The sequence below is a fragment of the Cyprinus carpio genome, chromosome A10 (genome assembly GCF_018340385.1).
Source record: "Cyprinus carpio isolate SPL01 chromosome A10, ASM1834038v1, whole genome shotgun sequence".
Taxonomy (NCBI): Eukaryota; Metazoa; Chordata; class Actinopteri; order Cypriniformes; family Cyprinidae; genus Cyprinus; species Cyprinus carpio.
The window spans coordinates 20,804,131-20,820,972 of NC_056581.1; the positions used below are offsets into that span (position 1 = coordinate 20,804,131).

Consider the following 16,842-nt stretch of genomic DNA (forward strand, 5'->3'; position numbering starts at 1 on the left):
GGCTTTGCTCTGGTTCACCAGCTCCTGCATGGTGTCCGTGATGCATTTAAAACAGCAGAGCCTGGACAAACACAAGAGTTACAGCTCGACTCCCGCATGAGCACTACAGAAAGACTGTGTGTGTACTGACCGCTGCTGGAAGGCCTGCTGACCGCTGGAGTCCTCCTCCGGCTCGCCGTTCCTGTAGAAGTGCAGCCCCAGCTTCTGAGGGTCCTTCTTATCGGCGGCCGTGAGACAGAGCTCCACCACTCCCTCATAGAAGCGCACTGGACGAGGACAGAATGTGATCAGGGTGTTATATAACGATAGAAGCAGGTGAACGGTTCAGGTCTTCTCACCTTGCCGGTACTGAGAGCAGACGAGGGGCAGGTCTGTGTGGTGGCTGATCTGCTGATAGAGGCATAGAGACTCCTTCAGCGTTCGCTCCTTCGCAGCTTGTTCTGGATCTGTCTGGAGCCCTGCAGCAGCTGGATTGGCCTGTCGGGGAGGGGAACCAGATCTGATGAATCTCCACTTCCGGTTTTAAAATAGGTAAAAAAAAATATATATATATTAAATTAAAAAAAAATTATATCATTTTTTTTTTATTCCTTATTTTTCAAATATTTAGCTGTTTATAGTAAATAATAAAAAAAAAGAAAGTAAAGAGTGAGATTAATAGAAGGCTACTAAACTAGCATACTTGAAATGTTCTAAAAGGCAAAAAAAAAAAAAAAAAAAAATCAAAATACAAATTCTAAATTAATAAAAACTAAATTAATAAATAAAAATTAGCAAAATCGCTGACAACAAAAAATTAGCTACACTAAATAAATAAATAAATACAAAAACTAAATACTAAAATAAAAAAAAATAAATAAAAAAGCTACACACACTAATAAAAATCACGAAAACTTTAAAACCAAAACAAATTCATGACAAATAACTAAGCTAAATAATAATAATTATTTTATTTTTCTAATAAAGGTAATAGTCACTAAATAAATGTAAATTAAAAAAAAAAACTAAACTAAAATAAAGAAATACAATAAATAAAAAATATAACTTAATATACTGAAATAAAAAAAAAACAATAAAATAAATAAAAACGAAACTAAGATAAATAAAAATAAAATACAAACTAAAAATGTAATAAATTAAGAAAAATGAAAAAAATTAACTAAAAACTAAAATAAAATAAGCCAAATAAAAACAATAAATAAAAAATACCTACACAAGAAATGAACAAATATAAAAACTTAAACTCAAACTGAACTAAAAACTAAATAACTAGAGGAAATCAGTAATAAATAAATAAAAAAAAAAAAAAAAAAGTTAATACATTTTTTTTTTAAAAAAAAAGCACACATATATAAACTAAACACCAACAACAAAAAAAACTAAATAAAATAAATAAAACACTGATTCCTTTCCCACAGCTGCCTATTATTTTTCCATCTTGTTTTGTGGCTGTCTCATTGAAGCGCGGGTACCTTGGAGCCGAATGCTGTCGTCGCGGCTGTACAGCAGAGGGCAGATGTCTCTCAGGTGGCTGGCTGGCGGTGTCCCCCTGCAGCGCTGTCCTTGATGTACCGCGTTAATGAGGGCCGTGATGAGAGCGCCGCTCAGCTCCCGTCCACAAACAACCACATCCTTAAAACTCACCGCCTTTATCTGCTCCTGAAACTCCTGACGGAGACAGAAAACCACATCAATGTTTGAGCATCAAGAATCTGACAGTGAACACGCTGCTCATCTTTGAGAAAGCACGACGCACTTTGGGCATCTCGGAGATGATGAGGCTGAACTGATGGTCACACAGGAGCTTCCAGAGCGCCAGCGTCTGATACGAGCGATGGACCAGCTGCTGCATGGCCTGAAGAGACGCTTTCTCATACGCTTGAGCCTCCGCTGAGGAGCAAACACGAGAAGATGGTGAACACCTGAGCACTCACAGATACACAGACACACACAGAAACACACTGGAACTCACTGTGGTACTTCCTCTGGAGCTCCTGCTGCCGCCTGCTGAGAGCTGGAGCCGGCCGGGGCGTGCTATGAATCCCAGAAGCCTTTGCTGGAGTTTGCTGGCGGCACAAAACTGAGGGAGGTCAAGTAGGTTGCATACACAGTTAAAGCTACATATTCAGGCTGTTAATAAAAATAAGGGAACCAATAAAATGGAGATTAAGATCAGTAATAAAAGTATTTAAATATTTTTTTAGTTTAAATGAATAATGCATTTCACTAAATAAATGTAGAAAAAAATCACAAAATAACTAAATTAGACAAATTTACAGCTATTATTTTATAGGATATAAAAGAAATATTTTTATTTTTTTAAATAAATGACAGAGCAAATAAAACAAAGTTAAATGCATAACCAAAAAAATAGTAAATTAAACTTATAACAAATACTAAATAGCTAAATGAGTAAGTAAACTTAATTAAATACGAAATAAATATACAAATGGTAAAGATATGTTAGAAACAAAACCCAGATATATCTTACAAAGTGTCAGAAAAAAGTATATAATTTGTTTTTAACAGAATGTATTTAAAACAAAACTAAGTTAACTACTGACTGAATTTGGAAAAAAACTTAAACGCAAATTAAATACTAATACATTATAAATAAAAAATATTAATATTTATAAATAAAAATATAATTTTATTAACTAACTTAAAGTATTTAACCTTTTTTAAAAACGGCTTTAAAATAAAACACACTAACAAATTAATCAGCGACTACCTTTATGTAAAATTATTAAATGATAAACTGATTTTTAAATACTAAAAATTAATTTTTAAAAAGTCAAAATGAATAAGATAGATAATGTAATACAAAACTAATTAACTGGGTTTTTGATTTTAATTTAAATAAAAATAGGTTGCTGGTGAATGAACGTGAAGAGGTCGGGAGTAAGAAAGAAACCAAACATGCTTCACGTACAAGATGAGCACGAGAGATCTCGAAGGCCACCTACCTGCCCACGACCCAGAGAAGCTGACTGACGTGGAGTTTTTGGTCACAGGAACTCCTTCAAAACCCTGAAGCTCCATCAGTACGAGCTCCAGATCAGATGACTGCTGTGCTCGGAGTCCAGCTAAAACCAAAGACCATCGTCAGGAAATACACGGAAACGGTGCTGTAAGTGACCTCAACCTGAACCTAACCACTAAGATTGACAGCCAGAGAAGATTTGCTGATTGGCTGAACAACTGAGGAAGTGATGCACTACAAAAAACCCTTGAGGCACGGAGCAGAAATTAGCATTAGTCACAAGCAATCAATCAATCATAAACATGCAATCTTTGTGTAAAAAGTGCTACAAAATCTGCCCACTAGCTCACATGAAACAAAATCAGCACATTGCAAATCAACAAAAAAAAAAAAACACAAAAAAACCCCCCGCCTAAATCTGTCACTATTCACTCACAATAAAAATAAAAACATTTGTAAAGGCTCTTAGAATGTCATTAAATAGAACACATTTGCAAAAAAAAAGCATGTTTTAAAATGCTCCCAAATTCTAGAGGAACGGGACAGGGTAAGTTCAATTAAATACGTCACGGACAAATCTGGATACACCACGCGGGAGAAACAAATTTTTTTTTTTGTTTCTTCCTATAAAATGCTCTAAAATCTTGCGCGACACAGAAATCCAATGTTAATAGCACTTCTGGGTAAAATGCTTCAAGAACTCGTGGCGAATCTAATGTCGCGACCAATAAACATCAAAGTAAATCAGTATAGCAATTAAATAGGCGATGAAATAGCATAAAAGAAAATACAATATTTTTTGGTAAAAATGCTCCAAAAATGGGGCATTCACAATAACCACAATATTGAGAAACAAAAAGGAATAAAACAGGTTTGTAGAAATGCGTCTAATCGGTCATTATTTCCAATAACTCACAAATAAATGCGTATTCAATTAATACGTCAAAGTAATTCTTGGTAACTATGTCTCAAATCGGCCACGGCCTCCCATACCATAGCTGCGTTCGGTAGCAGCGACTGGAAACGAACTCTCGATCTCGATTCTCACACATAAAATACATATACAGGGAACACACTACCAATGGGCGTTTTGCAAAAATGCTCCAAATTGTATTTTCCCACAAACCAAAATATATAACTAATAAAAAGTCCGAAATATAACATGGTCTGTAGAAATGCTTCTAAATCCGTCATTCTTTCCAATCAATAAAAGAATAAATCAGTAGTTCACTCATGAATACTCCAATATTAAGTTTTTTTTTTTTTCTTTTAAAATGCTCCAAAATCTGTCAGTCACAACAACAAACAAATAAATAACAAAATAAATAATAAAACATTTAATTTTTTTGTAAAAAATGCTCTTAAAATGGGTCATTACTCACAATAAATAATAATTACTAATAAAAACAAAATCGGTAAAACGGCTTCCAAAATCGTCATTACTCAATGATATCCATAGTTCGACCCTCCCATGGGCTAAGGATGGTCCTCCACCGGGAAAGATTCCCTGTCCCCAAGATGTTTCCTGTTCCAATCATGGGGGTAACATTTGACAAGAATCAGTCGAAATAAACCTTCATCCCACCGTTACAAGCGCTCATAGAGTCCCATTAGGTCTGTATTTGCAAGGACAAACGCCTGTATTTGACCGTAACGCTGACTGACCCCAGTATACGTGTGAAGTGAGGTTCTGATGTCGTTTTGTTTGGAGGTGAAGAAGATTGTATTTGGTCGTGAGGATGTCTGAGCGCAGTATGTGATGGCGTGGACATGCTCGGCGGGAACATCCCTGACGAGTCGAGATGAGTCAATCACGTATTTACAGACATGACACTCGTGCAGCATTCACTTTCAATATACAAGCACGAAGCAACAAGACGGGATCGGATCGGATTAGTGAAGCGGTTTATACCTGGGGCAGGTGTCGCAAGAAAACTGGGGTTTGGTAGGGGGCTGCCGACAGACACCGGGGATCCTACAATCACAGATTAGACATTAGTCAGCACTGACCAATCAACAGCCGGCTGCTAGTACGTGATCTGACATGGTTCATGGTTAAAACAACAAGATCTGCGCGGCGGGTTGAGATGTTAGTCACCTGGCACCGGGGAGCTGAAGAGAGGGCCGATGTTACTGGGGGCAGAAATGGCTGATGGGAAACGCATCTGAGCCTCTCCACCGTACCTGCATTAAAACACCTTCTTTATTAATACATCATGTCAAAACTGCAGACGATAAAGCCGCGCAATATACCAAATACTCACAATACACTCATGACGCATTTTGTTGTCCATATATAATTAAGAAACATCATGATTGTGAATACGTACAATGTTTTTAAGGTACATTTTATTTAGTCATTCAATTCATTTTGAATGGAATAATATGTTTGCACTGGATCAAAAATTGTAAAAAAAAAAAATCGCAGCAAAATTAGAAATAGGTCATTGGGTATATAATGAGAGATGCACCGTTTCTTGGCGAATACATCCATTTTTTCTAAAAACTATAATTGATCTTGGCATATAAAAAAAAAAAAAAAAAAAAAAAAAATTCAAAATGCAAAATGTTATATTCATAAAAAGAATGCTAAATGTTATCATTTCCCCCCAAACTGTACAAAGTTAACGAGCATTTTCTCACTCTCAGAAAGTAAAGTGCTCTCTGACTTGAAACAGGTAAAAATGAGTTTGCATAACAAAAACTAATGTTATTTCCGACTATGTTTATAAATGACTTTTCCAAACTTATTAAATGTCATCTTTCATGTCAAAGTTCTTACATTTGAGCAACTAATTCAGTTAGAATAATAAGATACTGTAGAGTTGAAATCAGTTTCAGCGAACACAGACGCTGACATCTGAAGCCGCATTAGATGCATTTAATCAGAGGAAAAAGCATAAATGCATACACCACAAATTGCAACGCATAAATAATGTTTTAGATATTTTTGAACATACAAATAAGAAACTCTGGGAAAAATGCTATACTTTTAAATATCGTAAACCAAAGCACCAGTTTTAATGAGTGACTTAAATAATTTTCAAAGTTTTAAAATTGCTTGTTTTTTGTTTTTTAATTATTTTTCTTCATGATTATTTCTTTCTTTTATGTAAAGCACTTTGAATTACCATTGTGTACGAAATGTGCTATATAAATAAATTTGCCTTGCCTTGAGTCATTTCGTCATTCATTCAACCGATTTTTTTAAAATGGCTGATTCATTCAGAAACATGCAAGTGACTCTTTATGAACGGGTTACTGAATCAATCACTCACTTACTCGATTCGTTCAAAAACGTGGATTTATTCAGTAAGGAATCACTGCTGAGTTTATTAATGACACACAACAGTTCTTCTGTGCAGTTCTTCTCAGCAAAATTGAGCAAAAACTGTCAATATTGTGTCTAAAATGTAAGTCACATAATTTAACTTCTTGATTATTGAACTATATTGTAAAAAAAATCAAAGTCACATTGCAATCGTGCTGATATTCGGGAAAACATCTTGGTCGTGTAATGTTGCTTACCTGCAGCATATATTATTATTATATATAATATATATCTATTCTAAACTTTCTGTGATGCACTTTGTGTGTGCTGTTGCTCAATACTTCAAAAAATGTCTCTATAAAAAAAAAAAAAGAAATAAACTAAATAATTAACATTAAAACTGTCATTACGTGCAACAAAATGAATAAAAACAAAATAAAATAAAGCTTTTTTTTGGGTAAAAATACTTACAAATCTGTCACTACTAAAAAAAAAATATATATATATACATCTATGAAATCAATTATGAGTGCTATTCTTATAACCAACATTTATTCTTAACGCCAAGCCTTAAACTATATTTTACATTTAAAGCTTAAACGCGAGCAACTTTATGCGTGTGTGGAAACATGCTTGAGCTCATAGACCCTCTCTCTCACGCATAATTTAACTAAGCCTAAACTATTTTATTTAAAGCGAAACGTATATAAGTTTCGTGTTTGATGCATTGTTGGTTTATGTGGACTCTCTGGAGGCATGTAGCCAAATGGATGAAATGCATTAAAAAAATCTTAATTTCCTAAAGAGTGCATCAAATAAATCAAATAAATATTCATAGCAGCTTCCGGCTCTCCACATACCATTTTTTCATATACTAAAAGTTTAAATGTCTGTTAAAATGTGAGCCTGGGATAACAAAAACGAGTCTTAAGTCTCTGGGGTATATTTGTAGAAAAAGCCAAAAATACATTGTATGGGTCAAAATTATATATTTTTCTTTTTAAGCCAAAAATCATTAGGATATTAGCAAAGATCATGTTCCATGAAGATATTTTGTAAATTTCTCTACTATAAATATATCAAAACTTAATTTTTTCTGAATAGTAATATGCATTTCTAAGAACTTCATTTGAACAACTTTAAAGATGGATTTTCTCAATATTTAGATTTTTTTGCTCCCTCAGATTCCAGATTTTCAAATAGTTGTATCTCAGACAAGTATTGTATTATTATAAAAATGGTGGGGTTATTTTTTATTTGTTGTTAATAAGGTATTATTATTAAATGTGTGAAATATATTTTATTTTTACCAAATTCTGTGTTTTTTTGTTTTAAAATTTTTTCTGGATATTCCATTTTAATGGTTAAATTAAATTTTTAATCATCAAAAAAGAATGTCTAATCAACTGAAATCACAAAAATATATATATAAATATATATATTTTTTTTATTATTATAATTTTTTTTTACAATAATAAGGCCCTATAAATTGTATTTTTCTTTCTTTTTTTTTTCAGAAATTCTGTGTTGTGTATTTAAATTTTTCTGGTAATCAAACGAAGGCATAAAACATATTATTTATTATAAATCTCAATTTATGCAATTTGAAAAATGTACACTTAAGACTGGTTTTGTCAAAAGCCTGGGAAGAAATCTCTCATATCTGACCTGAAGAAGGCTCGTTGTGGCCCAAAACAGAAACTCTCGATCTGCACGCTGAGGAACAGGGGCCAAGATGAGCGCCGTAAGCACACGCCTGCCCTTCCTGTACAGCAGAAACACGATGTCTTTATCATCAAACACACACGAGCCGCCTGCATTCAGAGGTTAAGTGTGCCGGCCGCCACCGCGGCAGCGCTTGAAGAACTCCTCTCATCTCTCGCCTTCCCTCCAGCGCTGCTCACCAGCAGGTGGCGCAGCTGATCCACCGGCCGCAGCTTGTGGAAGATGTGACTCCCCTGAAGACGGGAAACAACCGTGAGAGAGGAACGACCTGAAGAACATCACAACGAGAGGATGAATCATACCTGAGCGGACAGGAGAACAAACTTCTGCGGCGGGACGCTGTGCTGCTGAACCACTAAAGGAGAGTCAGTGACTGGAACGAGATCTTTGTTGAGAGGAGAGAGGATTCTGGGAGATCTGGTTTCCTCGATTGAACACAGAGCCCTGGGAGATTTGGTTTCCTCGATTTAACAGTGATCTGGAGAGTATTCTGGAAAAATAGATGTAAGGGTGTTGTTTTTGTTTTTTTTAAATAGAAATAAAATTCTAAAGGCTACTGCGACTTTTTAATCGGCAAGATATAAACTAAATAAATAAAATTTGCGAGATATAAACTTGAGTTTCTCACAATTCTGAGTTTATATCTTGCAATTTTTATTTTTTTCACCACAGAATGAAAAATTCACTCACGATTCTGAAAACAGTTTTATTTTTTTGCCAAATTCTGTTTTCTGTTTACATTTTATTTTTCTCTCTTTTCTCCATTTCAATTTTTAAATAGTTTTAATGGTTACATTAGATTTTAGCAATCAAAAAGTATTATTATTAAATGTGTGAAATATATTTTATTTTTTTTACCTCAAATTCCTTTTTTTTTTTAACAAATTCTGTTTTCTGTTTAAATTTCATTCTTTTCTATTTTCTCCATTTTAATTTTTTAATTCGTTTTTAATGGTTATTAATAAATTTACCAATCAGAAAGTATTATTATTAAATGTGTGAAATATTAAATTTTTCCTCAAATTTCATATTTTTTTTTTTTTTTTTACCAAATTCTGTGTTTTTGGTTTTAATTTTTCTGGATATTCTATTTTAATGGTTAAAATACATTTTAATCATCAAAAAGCATGTCTAATCAATTGAAATAAAAATAATTTTAATTATTTTATTTATTACAACAATAAGGCCCTATAAATTGTATTTATTTATTTTTTATTTATATTCTGTGTTGTGTATTTTAATTTTTCTGGTAATCAAACGAAGGCATAAAACATTAATTTAATTTATCTTTTAATTAAATTATCAATTTTACAAACCATTTCAATTCCTGGCAAACCGAGCGCTGCACAAGAGAGATTTACTGTTAAAATTACAACATGGATGAAAAAAATGTGTGATTATTCCTTAAAAAAAAATAACATTTTAATTGATTATTATTACTACACTGAGACATATGTCCTACAGTACAACAGTAATATACTTCAAGTTAAACCAAACTTTTTTATTTCACATACACGCAAGCTTCTGCGTGTACATGATATGAAACACATAAAATGTAAAATGCTTATAAAGCGCCCCTCTGGAGATGAAGTTCATGTACTTTTGATACATTCATCCAAAATTGTAACAATTCCAAGACATTCCATGTTTGTTATAAAGTTCCATAAACTGTTTATATCTCACAATTCTGAAATTCCGAAAAATTGAAAAATAAAAAAATCAATATTGTAAGGGAAAAAGTCAGAATTATGAGATAAAATGCTTTTTTTTATCCTATGGTGGGAACAAGCTTCCATTAAAAAAAAAAAACAGACAGGAAGAGGAAATAACATCTCTGACCTGCGCTTCCATGAGGGGCTTCTTAAAGGGAAAGGAATCGTGGTTGATGCACCACAGAACGTCATGTCTTCTTCGTCTTCGGCCTCCCATCAGCAGAACTCCTTTACTGTAGAGAGCCTTGTGAACTTTAGCCGGTTTCTGGAGGGTGGAGGACGCAGAGAACCCAGGCGGCAGAGAACTCCTTTACCCAGCACACAGGGGTGGGGCGGTCGGGTGTATGCCGTTTTGGGAGGGAACAAAGAGGGACGGTGCGCAAAGTACAGGCGGCGACACCTGCAGCACACACAGGAAACACACAGTTCAGAGGATCAACAGGACTGGGATTCAATGGGGAGGCCTCATTCATGAATCTATACCTGCATTGAGTGGTGGCCAGCAGCTGACAGTCTGGCTTGACTGAGCCATCAATTACTGCGATCTGAGCGATGGGGACTTGGAACGGTGAGCTGTCGTCGTCACTGAAAAACAGGCGCATTATTCCCAGAGGAGAAAGACAGTGCTTAAAACATCAAAACCAGGAGCACACAATATATTGGTGATTACATTCTGGACTAACAACATTTTTTTTAAATCATATTTTGCATTTCATTAAAGATTATATTTTTATTATTAATAAAATAATATTATAGTAATTATAACATCAACTAATAAATTAATTATTATAAGTAATTAAGAAGAAATAGGAGTGGTATTGACTAGTATAAGCTTTTTTTATTTTAAATGTTAACTTTCTGATAAATTGATTATTATTAATAATAATGTAAATAATTTATTTGTATAATTAAATGTTAATATTAATAATAACGAATATAATTTTTTATTAAGAAAAACTAGGTGTACAATATATTGGTGACTATATCGGTAGCATTTTTAATCCATTTTTAACTTTAAGATTGATTTTTTTTTCATTATAATAAAATAGTATTTCTATTATAATGTTATTAGTAATATTAATTATCAATAATTAATATTATGCATATTTAATATATTTTTTCCTAATGTTTATTATTCACATTAATAATAGATATCATTATATTATTTCTTTATTAAAATAATGTATGCATTTGTTAATATTTTATTATTTTTAATTTATATCTTATTTTTAATGTTTAATTATATAACCTTACTATAACAATACTACCCCCAAAACCCTATTCGACTAATGTGTTATCACACGAATTACGTTTACCATACTATTAGGTAAGCCCTATTAGTCATTTCCACAATTCTTACTTTTATAAATTCATACTAATAGTATTATATTGATAATATATACTTAATCCGTATTACAGCTTCATACATTTTTATATCATTACATTTATACATAAATTTTAATATTTTTATTATATTATTATATATTATTTTAAATAACTTTTATTTTATTATTTATTTTTTTATAAAAATAATATTATTTACATATTTAATTTCTTTAGTAATTATAATCACTAGTCACTAATATGTTTAAAACTATACTTACCCTTTCTATATAATTATTTTACTTTATATTTATACCTAATCTTCTTATATAAGGCCGGGGTGACTTCTTTAATTAAGTTTATTATATTATTTTTAAAAGCGCGTGTACCCAAAGATAATCTTGCTATTTTTTATTTATAGGCGGTATTTTGATTATTTTTATTGCTAAATATATCTTTTACTATTTATAAAAATATTTCGAACCTTATTGTACTAATATATAAATAATATATTTATAGTTAATATATATTAATTTATAATTTAGAAACTTATTCTTTTTTTTATGTATAATCCTTTATATACATTTATATAATTTAATAATAATTTATATTTATATAATTCTTTTTATATTTTTTTTTTTTTATTATTATTATATTAAACATTTATATTTTATATAATATTTTACGTGTTATATCTTATTGGTGACCCAATTTTATCATATCACATATGATCTGCATTTTGTAATTTTTATTTTTTAATCTACCTTACTTTTTACCATTCTAAACCCCCTTTTAGTAACGCAATATGTCATATATGACTGATACAATCCTCATACTTATATAGGAGCCGTGCTCTTTTATATATCCCCTACTTAATATTCTTTACCTACCCTCAACGTGTTAATAACATTTTATATTAATCTACTTATATCTCGTAATTAATATCCTTTACCTATATACAAGCCTAAAAATGGTGCGCGATTTAAATTAATGACTTTACCATTTAATAGTTTATAAATATTTTTTATATTTATTATTTATTTAATTATTAATTATCCATTTTAATTATTTTACTTATTATTATTATATCCGTTTTATAATATTTTTGTATATTTTTATTTAATTTATATGATTATTTTTATTTTTTATATATTATTTAATAAATTATAAAAATTATTTTATTTAATATATATTATATTTAGATTGGTATTTCAATTATTATTCTATTATATTATAATTTATATTTACCATATAATTATAGATTAATGTAATTTAGATAAATATAATGTATATCTATAAGTACTAATATTTTAATTATTAATTATACCATAAAATACGTATATATTTATTAATATTATATTATTTTATTATTATTTAATTTTTTGTATAATTAGTTATCGATTGTAAATGCATAGTATGTTAATCAGCTATAATTTTATTTTAGTTTATTATTTTTATATAATATGTTCATCTCTAGTATTAGATTTTTCTACTTATAATGTTTCCCGCTATATGAAGCGATTGGAGCTCGGATTTTTTAATGGCGCGACCGACGCATGCCCGGCCCATCAGCGCCGAGATATATATATCTTACGACACCAAAACCATTTTAAAACCCATTCATTTTTCACAACATATAGTTTCTATTAGTTAATTCGTCACATTGATTACACCAAAACCATCAGAAAACCCATCAGAAATCACAAACACCAGTCTCTGGTTCGTCATGAAGACCCCACCTGCAGCACGCCTTTCTCCGATTTGATAGGATTTATTTATAGGAAACATCATTTTGGGCTATTTATTTTTCTGCTGATTTAACGCTCCACCGTCCTATTTTTTTTTTAATTACTGCAGCAGGGAAGGTATAGGAAGGACAGGCTGCTCCCTTGAGTGATTATTATTTCCTGCAGCGCTGACCTGACACCAGCACCGCTGCAGCCTATAACGCTATAGTCATATTAGACAGATTTTTTCTATCCCCGCCATGATTATTTATTTGCGTTTTTTCTTTCCGTGGAGGTGACGGCCCGCAGGTATATTGTTATTTCCGTGGGGATGGAGTAGAGATTTTTTGGCATTACAGCTGCATGGCTCCTGCACAATGCTGTCATTCAAGACCTGGGCGGCACACAACAGATCGTGTTTATTTTATAATCCAGCGCGTGCAGATCACATCCTAACATGAAATCTCACCTGTATGAAGCTTTTGGGGAAGCTCAAGCCCAGGATCACGACTATTATTTAGGGCCATACAATAACAGGAAGTGGATGTGAGGCTGAAAAATGACCTATTACAACAAGAGTTATTGGTCCTAGGAAGCTTAGTTAATATTCCTTTTTGTAGATTTAGTTATGTGATTACATTATTATATTATTTTTTATTTTTATATTATAACTCGATTTTTATGTTTGAATTTCCTATTATGGGTTCTCCTTTATTTATGAATTATTTTTTATATTAATTATTATAGTATTTTTTTTTAGTTATGACCCTCCCCCCCTAGTTTTAGCTATTTTAATAGATTTATGCTTAAGATTAGTATATATTACGCATATATTGATTGAATATTTAATCCCATAAATTTATTTATTATTTTAGTTATTAATAATAGCAATCATAAAAACTTTAATAAACAAATTTCATAATTTGATGTTTACCACAATCATGTTTTTATATTACAAATATGGTTCTGAGATGGGTAACCTTTGTTGTTAAACATAAGAGTAAACAAACAAAAAATAGTAAATAAATATATGAATTTATTATAATAATACATTAATAAAACCATAAATAATATAAATTAAGTAAATATAAGCAAAAATGTAAAAAAAAAACACATATGGAATAATATATATAATTTAAAATAAATTAATATAAAACAAATAAATAATTAAATAAATATAAATACATTAATAAACAAATGTAGCATCATAAATAATATATATTGAATTATTTATATATATTTAAATAATTAAATTTTATTATTAACGTTTATAAACATTAATTCACACATATACATATATATTCATAAACCTTTTTATTATGTTTATTATTTTTTTTTTTTTGTATTTTTTTTTGTTTTTTTGTTGTTGCATGCAATTTTTTGTTTTTATTCTTTTTTGTTTTCTCTTGAGGAGTTTGTACGTTTCAGTTTATTTAAAAAAAAAAACCCTGTAACAACTAAGACCCCCCACTGTGTCAATATGATATTTGTAATATGAAAACAATCAGTGGTTAAACATTAAATTATGACAAATAAGTATCTCCAGAAGGAAATCTTGCAATGCATTACATGCATGTTTTTAGCACAGCATTCTCAACAACTTCTGACAGTGAGCACTAAATAGTGCACCACAGAGAACACAACTAACCAGGCTTAGGTTTGACCAGTCCAACGGACAGAATAGTCTCACTGAGCCCGTCAAAATACGCCACATCACTCCTGAAGAAACGAACGAGACAGATAAACATCACCCGTCCGAAACACCTCCAGAAATATTTAAAGGGCCAACATTGTGCACACTTACAAGAAAAAAAAAAAAGTGTCACCCTACTCACCCATCCTCATAATTCCACATAGAAATGTCATTATCGTGGTGAGCCACGCTCTGGAGATTTCAGGGAAAACTCCCATCATGCAATTGCACTGCATATCTGGTAAAAGTGGCAATTAAGGCACTGCAAACAACTTCTATAATTCCTCTATAATTTTTTATTGATAATTTTATTGTAGGGTTAGCTGCATGAAGGCGAAGTATGCTAGACGAGGAACTTCCTGGGGGAGGTGGGGCAGTGTGGGATGGCGCTGAGCTCCGGGAGACTCGGCACACTGATCAGACCCGGTCCCTGCAGGGGGTAATCCATGTCCGACATCCCCGAGAGCGAAGGCATATCTGCCAGACACAAGCACACAAATGTTTTAGCATGTGTTACTGAGACGTGATTTAACAGAGCAGAGCGACTCTCTTACTGTGTGACGGGACATTGAGCAGCTCCGAGAGGTCCGGGAAACAGCGGTCCTCCTGCAGGTGTCTGTCAATCAAGCGGCTGGAGCTTTCCAAAGCCTCCTGGAGAGCTGCGGCTGGACTGCTGGAGCCCAGACTGGACGGCATGGTCACTGGACACCACAAAACACCTGTTATTATTATAGATTATTATTTTAAAAAAGTAGTGCTGTCAAACGATTAATCGTGATTAATCGCATCCAAAATAAAATATTTGTTTACATAATATATGTGTGTGTACTGTGTCTATTTATTATGTATATATAAATACACACACATGCATGTTACATTTTGAAAATATTTAAATGTATATACATTTATATATTTATATTCATATAATTTATATTATATATATAAATATATTTAATATATAAACAGCATATTTTTCTGAAATATATACATGCATGTGTGTGTATTTATATATACACATATACACACACATATATTATGTAAACAAATACTTTTTTTTTTTTTGATGATTTTTATCGGTTATTTGTTTTTTGGCAGCTATAAAAAGGTGTTTTTATATTTTTATTATATTATTTATAGTCAGTAATACAATATATTGCCATGTTTAAAATAAATTATAATTTATTTAAATAATTTTAAAATTATATACATATATACTGCTGTTCAAAAGTTTGTGATTAGTAAGATTTATAATTTTTTTAAAGAAGTCTCTTCTGTTCACCAAGGCTGCATTTATTTGATCAGAAATACAGAAAAAAAAACAGTAATATTGTGAAATATTATTACCGTTTAAAATACTGCTGTTTTTTTTTGTTTTTCCTATATTAAATATGCTTTAAAATATAATTTTATTTTTTTTTTTGTGGTTGAATCTTTATCTTTATTAATCCAGATTACTCCAGCCTTCAGTGTTAATTTATTTCTGTGATCAAAGCTGAATCTTTAGCATCATTACTCCAGCCATTTATATATATATATAGAATGAAACGTGCTTTCTCTGGCCCCTTTTATGATAAAAAATAGACCACTTTAAACAACAAATGCATACAAATACACACTTGAAAAAACTACGCAAGGAGTTTATAGTAAATAAGTAATGTGAGAAATCTTAAATCATGTCTTTATCAACAACATGAAACATTTCATTTAACTCACCTGTGACTGTAATAACCATATTCAAATCTATAAACAATACAAAAACGAGCTTTTTGTTAAATTGTTTGAAAATAGGTTTTTTTTTAGTTTTTTTTAAGTGTAAGTTTTTGTATTGTTTTGTTAGTTTGATTTAATAGAAGAACAGCTAATTCAAAACACGGAGCACCTGAGAGATGCTCTAAAGAGCTTTACTCGAGCTCTGACTGAACACTGCTTACAATAAACTCACCTCGGAATGAAAATTATATTCGTAAAATATCAGCTGAAAGTGAAAGAAGAAAGAGAGCTTGTGAACTTCAGCGCCTCCCGCCAAGCGCGTGTGACTGCAGCGGTGACGCGCGCCGGAAACAGTGTGTCGCACTTCAAAATAAAAGTCCCCAGAGTCTCCTGCAGAGCCTGGCTGAGACTAACGAGCTGTAGACTAAAAATAAACGATAAATTCAGCGAGTATGTTGTCTAAGCCGACGTTCAAGCTGCCTACTGTTTTTTATTTTAATTTTTTCTGCATGTTGGCTTTTTTATCTTTCACGTGGATGCTATAAGTTGCACGGTTTTAAGTAAATATAGCTGGATTAAACGAAAACTCTGTCCGTCGTCATTTCAGGCTGCAAAGCAACAAAATTAGATTATTTTAAAGCGGGGGCATTATTTTCTACACCACTGTATACAAACCTTACCAGCCAAGCAACACAGAA

At 31.6% G+C, this 16,842-nt stretch overlaps 1 pseudogene; it reads right to left on the minus strand.

Annotated features, from left to right (window-relative positions):
- The window catches only part of LOC109077508, a 23,834-nt pseudogene extending 7,648 nt beyond the window's left edge, over positions 1-16,186 (minus strand).
- Positions 16,187-16,842: the final 656 nt, after the last annotated feature.